Here is a 10,409-nt window from a genome sequence, read left to right on the forward strand (position 1 = left end):
GTGGCCAGTGCCAGCACTCGGCACCGTGGCTTGGGTTTCCTGCACACTGCAAGGAGCATCAGCATTCAGACCGCAGGGACGTGCCAGCCATGTGCACGCCTGTCCAAGCCACGCAGGAACCATGACTCTTACAGGTGGTGTCCAGAGACTCAGACCTATACTGGACCCTGAAGACCTTACAATCTCATCTAAATAGACCAGGCAGGCAATGAGTGGAAGAGTTGATCTGTCACTCCGTTACACAGGAAAGGAGGAGAGGGACAGTGGGTGACACAGAGAGACCACGGCAGTGCCACAGCCGAAGGATGAGCCCATTGTCACTGCGGAGCAGACCTCTGCAGGGTCATTCCCCTACAACCCAGGTGCTCCCAGGGCTCAGAGCTGCAGCCATGTCTGCCTGATAAACTCTCGACACAGGCAGGTGGCAATCTGCTCTGCTGGGGCTGCTCCTCAACCGTGTGACAAGCTGGTGACAAGGGGTATCTGTCCACAAGATGACCACGAATCCTGTTGCCCCTCTAGAAATGGTGTTTGGGATGCAGCAACAGCAGCCACAAGAGATTTAGATGGAGGGCAGGCATCTCTCAGAGCAGCGGCTTACTTTGTGCCCATCTCTGAGGCTTGCCATGTTCACCCCGAGCATCCCTGTCCCTAGAAATCACTCTCCTTTTAAATTAAAAAAAAAAAACCACAATAACAATCAAACCACAAAATACTTAAAATGTGTTGGAGTGACCCATCAGCAGTTTTTCACTCCACAGGCAGCACCAGATGTGGTCTGGGCTGCTCACAAACACCATACCAGACCTGTCTCCCACCAACCTCCCTGGGCAGCCGGGACCAAACCATTTCTCTACTACAAGGAGCTGGCGGGGCCCATCACAGTGAGCAGAGAATGGTACAGGGAGCACACAAAAAGACTGCCCAACTTCATGCATTGTGTTCTGAGCCCTGGGCCCCCTGGATACCCTCAGGCAAAGTCCTCTCCAACTTGTTTTTCTCTGCTGCCAGTTCCTGTGGGTCTCCGGGATGTGCTGGCACACACCCACGGCCGGGAATGGCTCCGTGTGACAGCTAGCCTTGGACTTTGCCTGCCCGAACAAAGACAAGAAGAGGCTCAGCAGTGCCTTCCTTCTCCTTCCCGGCGGGTGGCTGCCTTTGTCTGCTGGCTGGGATTTTTCGGGGAGCCAGGGACACTTGGTTAAGGATTGCTAAGGGAGGGCAGGGAGCCAGGAGAGCTCTTGTTTCTGCAGGACAGGAGGTCAAAGGACCGGCACGCTCCCGCCCGGACAGCGCTCATGGCTCCTCCGTCTGCATTTCCTCGGGATGTGAGAAACGCTGGGTAGATGAAGACCTCCTGGGGTTTAAGGGCAGGGAAGAGCCTCTGCTGGTACCCCTCATCCCAGCCTCGCTGAGGGGTGAGGGGTGGCTATAGCAAGCAGGGTGTTTGGAAAGGGCAGCAACAACGGGGCTCAGTCCACCGACGAGCCGCCCCGGGACTCTGTGAGGCTGGTCACGGGACATCAACATGAAAGGTGGGAGCAGGTGAATGACATTCTCTGATGATTCAGAGGAACAGCAATATATCTTACAAGAATAAGTGGATGTAATAGATACCGGGTGAAATTTAGCAGTGCAAAGGGCAGAGGAAGAACAGCAGTCCAAGAACAGCAACGTTGGGTCAGGACAGAGGCCGTATCACTCTGAGTCTCTCTCAAGCTGAGACCACTACTAGATACTTAAGAAAAAACACAAGAAACAGACCAAACGAGAGTCATCCTTCCCTGCCACCCCCTCCCAGCACCTAGGAGTCACCAGTGCAGGAGTTTTCCCAGGTGGAGCTTGTGTGGGACCCATGTGCACCCACCCGTGATGGGTTTGTCCAGCCCCTGGCTGCGCCCCTCTAGCACCCTGCGCTGCAGGTTTCCATGACTTATCTACAGAAGGTGTGAGAAGGGCACTCCTGTTTGCTTTAAACTTGCAACCTGATCGTGTCAGGGATGGACACAGCTCGTGTCAGGCCTGGGAACAACGTTAGCACAGGAGCAGCTGGGTTGGCCGCAGCAGCGCTTCAGCGGGCTGCAAGGAGGATGCTTTTAACCAAAATTGAAGGGAGGTCCTGGGTCAGCCTAACTGAAGAAAAAGGAGGCTTTAAAAGACCTTCAGGGTTTCCGGGGGTAGTGCACTTCTAAGTGGACCGTGGTAGCGTGAGGAGAGGGGAGGGGAGCTCAGGGGCTTAGAAGAATTCAGTGTTATACTCCCGGCCTGCAGACGAGAAGAAGTCCTGGACCTGCTGCCCAGGACCTCCCAACAGCTTCCCCATGCAGTTTAGGGGCCTGGCTAACATGATGGCTGTGCTTGGAGCTGCCTGAAGGAAGGATCTGGCTGCCTTTTCTTTTCCCATCCTTCTGAGTGCTATCCTGATGACTCTCCCCTCCGTTTCCTGTAAAAAAGGATCCACGAGCAAGTCCTTCCTTGGCAGGGCATGGAGCCAGCCTGACTTATCAGACACAGAAGAGCCAGCCAGGGACTTTCCAGTCTTTGCTGCTGTGCCCTGGTAGGAATACCAACCTGGTACAACTTATTTGCTTCAGAGACTTCCCCAGCTCCCCTGCCCTGTGCTGCCTTTGCACTCTTGGCAGCTCTGCCCCCGCACACTCCAGCTTTACTCTCTTTGATGGCTTTTTCCTGGCCCTGGTCATCCTCTGCCTGGAAATCCTTGGACAGAAGTATCCCACAGGAAGGCCGGGAAAGAAGATGCTGCCTCTGAGCGCAGACCCCTCTGCTCCATGGGGAAGCCCCCAAAGACCCAGCCACCATGGCCTCCTCCAGCTGCTTTGCAAGCAGCTGAGAAAAAGGCTCACTTGGGAATTTCTACATTCGACTGTTTGCCCATTCTGTCCCTGATGGCCCATGCAAGTGTGGCACGGAGCTGCAGACTCTCTTCACACCAGAGCTGTACCCAGACTTGATCTCCTGGCTTTCAGAGAAAGCCCTTCATCAAAGCAGATCTATATCAAATCATTGCAGAACTACCTGCCCTTCATCTTCACATACACTGGCCAGAACAGGAGAGCAGCTCTGGAAGAGAAGAAGCAATGCTGAGCAGATTGGGACTGTTCAGACTGGAAAGCACTGACCTAGAAGGCTTGTGTGAGTGCAACCAGAAATACCCTACGAGTGATGAGATTCGGACCAGGAGGAATTCCTTCCCGGACTGAGCTGAAGGGGTTCTGGGAGCAGAGAGAGCAATGACCCTCCTGAAGCCCAGCCAGAGCCCTTGTAGAAAAGCACCACAGGGTCACATTTGCAGGGGTTAATGCCCTGCTGAAAGAAGTTGTTCTCTCCCTGCATTTGCCTGCATGCAGTACGGGAAAGGCTGCAGCCTCAAAACTGATGATGCAAGCGAGGCAGAGCCCCTCTGGATAGCTGGAAGCTTCTGCTCGTCACGGACTTGTCCCAGCTGCCAGCACAGCCCATGATGAATGGCCCCGGCGTGTTCTGGCACACCACAGCCCCCCAGCATTTACTTTAGACAGTTGCAGCACAAGGAAGACAAATGAGATCCAGAGAAACCCAACCTGCTGTTGGCCCCCTCCATCTCTATTTACATGTCTGTTTTCTCTTCTAAGGCCTTGTATCTCCCTTGTTTAGGAGTGTGTGTGGTGTCTGATCTTGTTCCAGATGTTTTCTGCACGAGCCTTTCCTCATTCTGTTAAAGCACTGAGCACCGACACTTTAGGGCCCGCTTTGGTTAAAACTCCCTTGACTCAAATGCTTCAGACCTTCCACCAACCCAAAACCACAGCCTCCATTCAGTACTAACCAGAGGGCCAAGCATCTGCTGCCAGCCAAACTTTCATGGCTGCCTCCCACTCAAAAATCCTCGAAAACTCATAAGCGTGGGGATAAACCACCAGGTGGAAAGGTCTAGAGCTCTCCAAGCTCTCTGGAGAGAGAAAGGACCCCTTGAGGGCTTCCCTCTCCCCATGACACCCTGAGCCCTGCCCCTGCTCCAAGCCCGGGCCGAGCATCAGGATCCTGGCGATGCACCCAGCCACTCTGCCGGCACCGCGGCAGCTCCCGGCAGCTCTGCGGGGAACACAGCCCTGCAAGGACAGGTGGTCCGGGAAGCATTTGGCAAGATGGGAACAGTGTGTCCTGCCAGCTAGCTCTCCAGCTTCAAACCAGCCTTTATTTATCTCGGAGCAAGGCTCCACAGCTGCTTTCAAAAGGCATTTAATGCTAAACTCTTTGGCTTCACGTTTGCCCTGAAGAGCTGTTCTCTTTTCTCTCTTTGGGTTGCTTTCTTTTTTTCTCAAACCCAAACTCAAATTATGCTGGCAAAACAGAGCCAAGGCTTCCAAGGCCCTTGCCAGGAGCACACTAGCATGTGGCCCAGATGGTGACAGCAAGGACGTTGTTTTTCACCTCCGATGGTTCACGTTCTACTGTCAGCGTCTGCACAGCCTGCTCGGCTTCAAAGAGGGCTCGTGGGTGCAACACAAGATCTGCTTCCTTTGGCCCAGCTTGCCGACCTCTCCCCGTGCCCCCATGGCACCTTCATTGCATGGGCACTGGATTTGCACCCATGGACAAGGGTTTCTTCTGGCCATGGGCTGCCTCACACCAAACACCCAACAACTGGTGGGGACTTCAGAGTGTGACTCCATCCTGCCACCTCCACCTTCTAGAGGGGTTCCCAAGGTCATGGTCCCTATCACTTCATGCAGCCTTCAGAGGAATAGCATAAGGCAGGGGAAGCCCACCTCACCCACTAGGAACCTGATAGGCCAGAATAACAGGGGAAAAAAAAGGATTGGGAAGGACTGCCCCAGGTCATCTAATCTCATCCTGTGCTGAGCCAGGGCCAGCACTAATTATAGCTTTCCAACAGGCACTGGTCTAACCGTAAAAGTTTTCTGCAGTGGAGATGTAGCATTTCTTCAGCTGCCTCTTCGTGCTAAATGGAATTTCCCCCTAAAGTCTGACCCTGGGGACCCCTGTGGTTTCTTGACCTATCAGAAGTAAACTCAGAGAGTGCTTTTTTCACTTTCTCTTCGCAGCATCCCTCTGTGCACTTGGAGACCATCTTATCCATTCCTGGAAGCAGGGTAAACCCAAGGTCCTTCAGCCTGTGCTTGGAGGCCAGGTCATCCAGACCACTGACCAAACTCACTGCTGTCCTCCACAACCCTTCCAAGTGGGCGCACACCTTTCCAGAGCCCAGTTGTCCCATCTGGGACCACCTCTCCCACCGAGACTGACTTAAATTACTCCTGCACTACAGGATCACTCATGAGTGATGCCCAAAATCCTCACTGAACAAAGCTCAGAGATAAATTAAAACAGTTGTTCCTTCCAGGAAGGAAGGGGACAGAGCCTGGATGCAGTGGCAGCAAGCTGCAGGACATGTACCCCCTTGTCCTCATCCCAACAGCTGCAAGACAGTCCCCATTTCTCCCATTACCACTGCACCAGCTGCCAAGCTGGGCTGGAGATCTGAGCCTATGGGTATGAGGCTGACTCACAAATGGCTCTTTGTGGTGATTTAGTCTTTAGTCTGCACTAACACGGTTTTAAACACCGGTTCTACATCACAGGAGCATGCCAGGAGATGCTGATTTTTGCAACGAGCCACCTGCATTGGATTTGCTACCAGCAGGGCTGTTCAGTTTGAAACTGGGCCAAGGTTCAAGAGATTCCCTCCCACCATCCTCTGTCATGCTGCAAAATATCTACTTCTCTTAGTGTCTGTGCTCAGATATGGGGCAATGCAACACAAACAGGGCAGAGCCTTCCTACCCCAAATGAGAAGTGCAGAACTGAGTGCCAGCATCTCCAGGACCTGCTGCCCTGCCCAGGCCAACTGAATCCCACAGGCTCAGCAAAGAGCCATCACACAGCACGGACACAGCCTTCGGAAACAGCAGGGATCAACCCAGTGGACTTCAGCCCTGCTTTCGCCCCAGGCAGGCAATGAAACCCACAGCCCTGCAGGCTCCGACACCGGGAATTCCCTGGGGTAGCTGGCCTTGGCAGGGACAGAGAAGGATGCTGGAGCATTGCGCAGTAGCTGGGAAATGAAACCAAGCACTGTGAGAAGAGGGAAAATCTGTAGCCATAGCGTATCCGGGACACTTCTGCTTTTGTTCTTTGCAATATAGTGTCTGTCATCCATCACTGTAAATGCTGACTGGTGCCTTTCCAAAAGCCACATCAACTAAATAAAAACTGGAAAACTACAAGTTGCAGGGTCTTTCAAGGAAAGTACTTGATTTCTTCACCAAAGACCACCTCGACAGCTCACAAGACTCCCAATAATAAATGCTGCTTTTCTGGAGCATCGTCCCCACCAGAGACAGTAGAAAGTCATGGCTTGATAATTTAAACAAGATTAAGGAACGTGCATATAAACACAGTTTTGTGCTTGCAGTGGGGACAGTCAGTGCAGCAGAGGAGGGATTTTCCCAGCCAAAACATCTGCAAGAAAGAAAATCTTGCTTTCTGTGGGAAAGTGGAGAAGAGTGAGATATGTTTGTGGAAGAGGCAGACTGAAGGCTGTGGACAGTGAACCTCCCAAACCGAGCAGATGTACCACACCTGGCACATCTGTAGTGACACAACACAGCTGTCAAATCCCTCTGCACAGGCCCTTACTTTACACAGGTAAAGCCTGGGGCGGAAGGGTCCCAGGAAACTGGGCAGAAACTGGGCAGCACGGGGCCAAAGAGACAGAGGGGAAAGGAGACCCCAGGATTAGAGGTTTGTGCTTGATAGAGCTAAACAAGGATCACAGGAAGAGCTTCTGAGTCTGCCTTACTGCTAGCTATCTTCTGGCTCTCTCTTTCCATGCTGGACGAGAAAAGGTTTTTCACGCTTATGGGTTTAATGCATCCCAGCCAGCCTGAGGCTGCACATCAATTTCCCAAATTCATGAGAAGCTCCAAAATCTTCTCCTTTGCTGCTGTCCTTCCTCAGTTTTCGCCCCATGGTTGTCCCTCCCATCGTTCCCAAGCAGAGCTAAGGGAGCTCCCAGGTCTTCATTAGTCCCCTCCAAGCCCCATCCCTGCAGTCTGAGCCGGTTGGTGCCACCTCACCTCAATCTCATAGAATCATAGAATCATAGAATCATTAAGGTTGGAAAAGACCTCTAAGATCATCGAGTCCAACCGTCAACCCAACACCACCATGCCCACTAAACCATGTCCCTAAGTGCCTCATCTACACGTCTTTTAAATACTTCCAGGGATGGTGACTCCACCACTTCCCTGGGCAGCCTGTTCCAAGGCCTGACCACTCTTTCAGTAAAGAAGTTTTTCCTGATGTCCAGTCTAAACCTCCCTTGGCGCAACTTGAGGCCATTTCCTCTCGTCCTATCGCTAGTTACTTGGGAGAAGAGACCAACCCCCACCTCGCTACAACCTCCTTTCAGGTAGTTGTAGAGCGCGATGAGGTCTCCCCTCAGCCTCCTCTTCTCCAGGCTAAACAGCCCCAGTTCCCTCAGCCGCTCCTCATAAGACTTGTTCTCCAGGCCCTTCACCAGCTTCGTTGCCCTTCTCTGGACCCACTCCAGCACCTCCAGACCTACAGACCCAGCTCTGTTCTGCTATGCAGCCATGCCATTTTGCTGTGGTTGCAGAGCAACTGAGAAAAAGAGGGAGGGCAGGTTACGCCCCAGCCTCCTGGCCAGGGGCAAGTCATGGAGTGCAGAGAAAGCCTTACTAGAGGCATGGCTAAGCAGGAAAACAAGAGGGAGAGGTGGGGAGTGCCACAGAAATGGCACTAAGCCTCCCATCACTGCCTACCAGTTCATTGGGAGGGATGGGTAATGGGGAAGGTACTTTCCGGAGATTTCTGGCAGCAGGACAAATCTATTTGCTTGTCCTCCTGGTTTTCTCTTTAATCTCCAGTTTTTACTGCTACTGTGCATAAAGAGAAGGTGACTGCGTCTGAGGGCAGAGAGGTTGGGTCCCCCCTCCCTTTCCAAAGGGTGCTCTGAGCCCTGGGATCTGGACAAGGGTGCGCCCGTCTCGGGGCTGAACCTACACTGCAATGAGCTGTAGCACCTGCAACTTGTAAAAGCACAGAGCTCAGCCTTACGTGGGCACAAGGGTCCCCATATCAGACAACTTCTGGGCTCGGTTTGACTGCAGGGACCTGGGCCAGGACAAGCACCCTGGTCCCATGCTCCAGCGCTGGGGATCAGACCCGAGAAGCCAGACCACAGAGGTGCAGGCTGGGCGATACCACCAGGGAGAGTCCAGCTGCAGGAGGAGGGCGGCAGGCATGGCACCAGCTCCTGCTCAGAGCCCCACAGCCTGGCCAAGGGTGCTGGCATCTTCCCACAGGACAAATCTCAGCAGAAAGTGTCCAGACAAGCAGCACCGGTGATGACATGCTGGGAATGAAAGGGGAGCTAACAGGGACCTGGGGAGGAGAGATGTCAGGCCTGGATCCTCTCCATCACCCACACATGTTACTGTTTAGGCAAGAGCAAACAGCGCGATGGGATGAGACTAAAGGGGCTTTTCCTCACGTGGCTTCCCACCCTTCCCAACTGTCCACACATTCCATCTCCTCACAAGAACCCAGGCAGGTCCCTGAGCCCCTGCCAGCCGGGTCTGGCGCTGGTGCCAGATGGAGAGCAGCCCCTTGCCTTGGCACCAAGTGGAGGAGACCACCAGCAAAGGGGACAACTGGCCCTTGCACTGGCAAACACGCCCAGGGCATGTTCACAGCTCCCGTGAACTCCTCTGCACCAGGGAGCGATGTGAAGAGGCCGCGTTTGGGCTGCGGGAGGGGGAACAGCTTCTAGCCCCTGCGGTGCTGCTCGCCTTGCCTGCAGGTGCATGCGGGGATGGTGCAGCCAGCTCCTCCCCCGTCCCTCCAGGACCAACGTGTGCCACACACGAGGGATGCTGGTGACGGAAAAAGCTCCCGTATACCATCCCTTTGGAGGCAAGGGACAAACCAGTTCCAGTAAAGCCCATGGAAGGGGTATTATGGCACCAAGTGAGACCAGCGTAGCATTTCCCTTTGATGCCTGCTCTTGCTGCAGAGAAGCAGAGGGGTGCTTTTGCTACGGACCTTCAATCCTACCTCCTGGTTGGGAATGCCCATGCCAGGTCAGACCCTGAGACTGTAGCAGATTGTGCCTGCTATGTCTTGTGCCCCTTGAATGCAGCCTGGGAAGCATCTGAGACAGCTTGCACTGTGCCTGGGAGAGACAGGAGTGCTCTCATGATCCTGGCTATGAGACCTGGCAGCCAGAGAACAACCCAAAGCGTGCTCAATTTGCTTGTATAGATGCAGCCTTGTCTTTCTTTCCTGGCCTTGTGCACAGTCACCAAGAGAGCAGCTGTTTTGTCAGCTCCAAATAAGCTTTTCAGTTATAATGTCTTATTATTCCACAACATGCGAAATACAGGTCCCAGGCATGGATAAAGGACTGCAGGTGATTCAACCGATGCTCCAGAACACCTCACACCAAAGTCATCCCTGCACATAGCCCCAGACCTACTGAGGGCATGTCTGCATCGTACTGCAACGGATCCTGATCCTGCCCCAGGGAGGATACAGTGAGCATAGGCAAAGACCAGGAAAAACATGGCTGGGGAGAGAGAAACAGGAGGACTTGTAACATTTTTTACTGAAACTAGCTCTTGGCTGGGACTCGAGTTTTTTGACATAGCAATGACTAGCTGCTTTCTCTAAGGAAAGTGGATGTTTCCCTCTAAAGAGATTGTTGACATTTTGTATCAGAAAAACTCACTCCGTAGTTTACAAAGTACTGAGACCTGCTGGTTTTTGACAGATTTCTAAGAATCGGGCTCTGGAGTAGGGACAGCCAGCCAGCACCACATACCTGGCCTGGGACAGCATCTCCTCCTGTACTTCACTGGGGGGTAAGGACAGCTTGCGGCCAGAACTGGGGCCTGGCTCACCACCCCCTTGAGAGCCAGGGAAGGCAAGGACCTGGCAGGCATCTGTGATGAACGGCTGCATTGCTCTGAGGAGGGCGCGTTTACTGCTTCCAGAAGAGATGGGAGCCATGGGCTTTGCAACCATGCTTTTACAGGCAGCTTGGCCAAGCAGTCCCTCAAACCCTGATAGAAGCAGATAAACCTGCTTCCAGCATCCAAGAGATCAGTGCAAGCCCCTTCTCCCTCAGCTTTCCAATGAACTGAGCCAGGACACTGTGCTTTTTGTCAGGGTAGCCTCAGGCCAAGGATGAAAGTGATGCACCACAGGCTAAAACCCTCCTGCAGCCCCTGTCCTGCACAGGGACCCGCACCAGCTGCAGCAGCTCAGCCCCGGTGCAGATCCACGCTGAGCATCCTCCTCCTCCCCAGCCACAGCTCTTCACGGGTCACTGAGCGAGTGGCAGGGAGGGGTCTTCCCCACAA

This window comes from Fulmarus glacialis, unplaced genomic scaffold (assembly GCF_000690835.1).
Source record: "Fulmarus glacialis isolate BGI_N327 unplaced genomic scaffold, ASM69083v1 scaffold5935, whole genome shotgun sequence".
NCBI lineage: Eukaryota > Metazoa > Chordata > Aves > Procellariiformes > Procellariidae > Fulmarus > Fulmarus glacialis.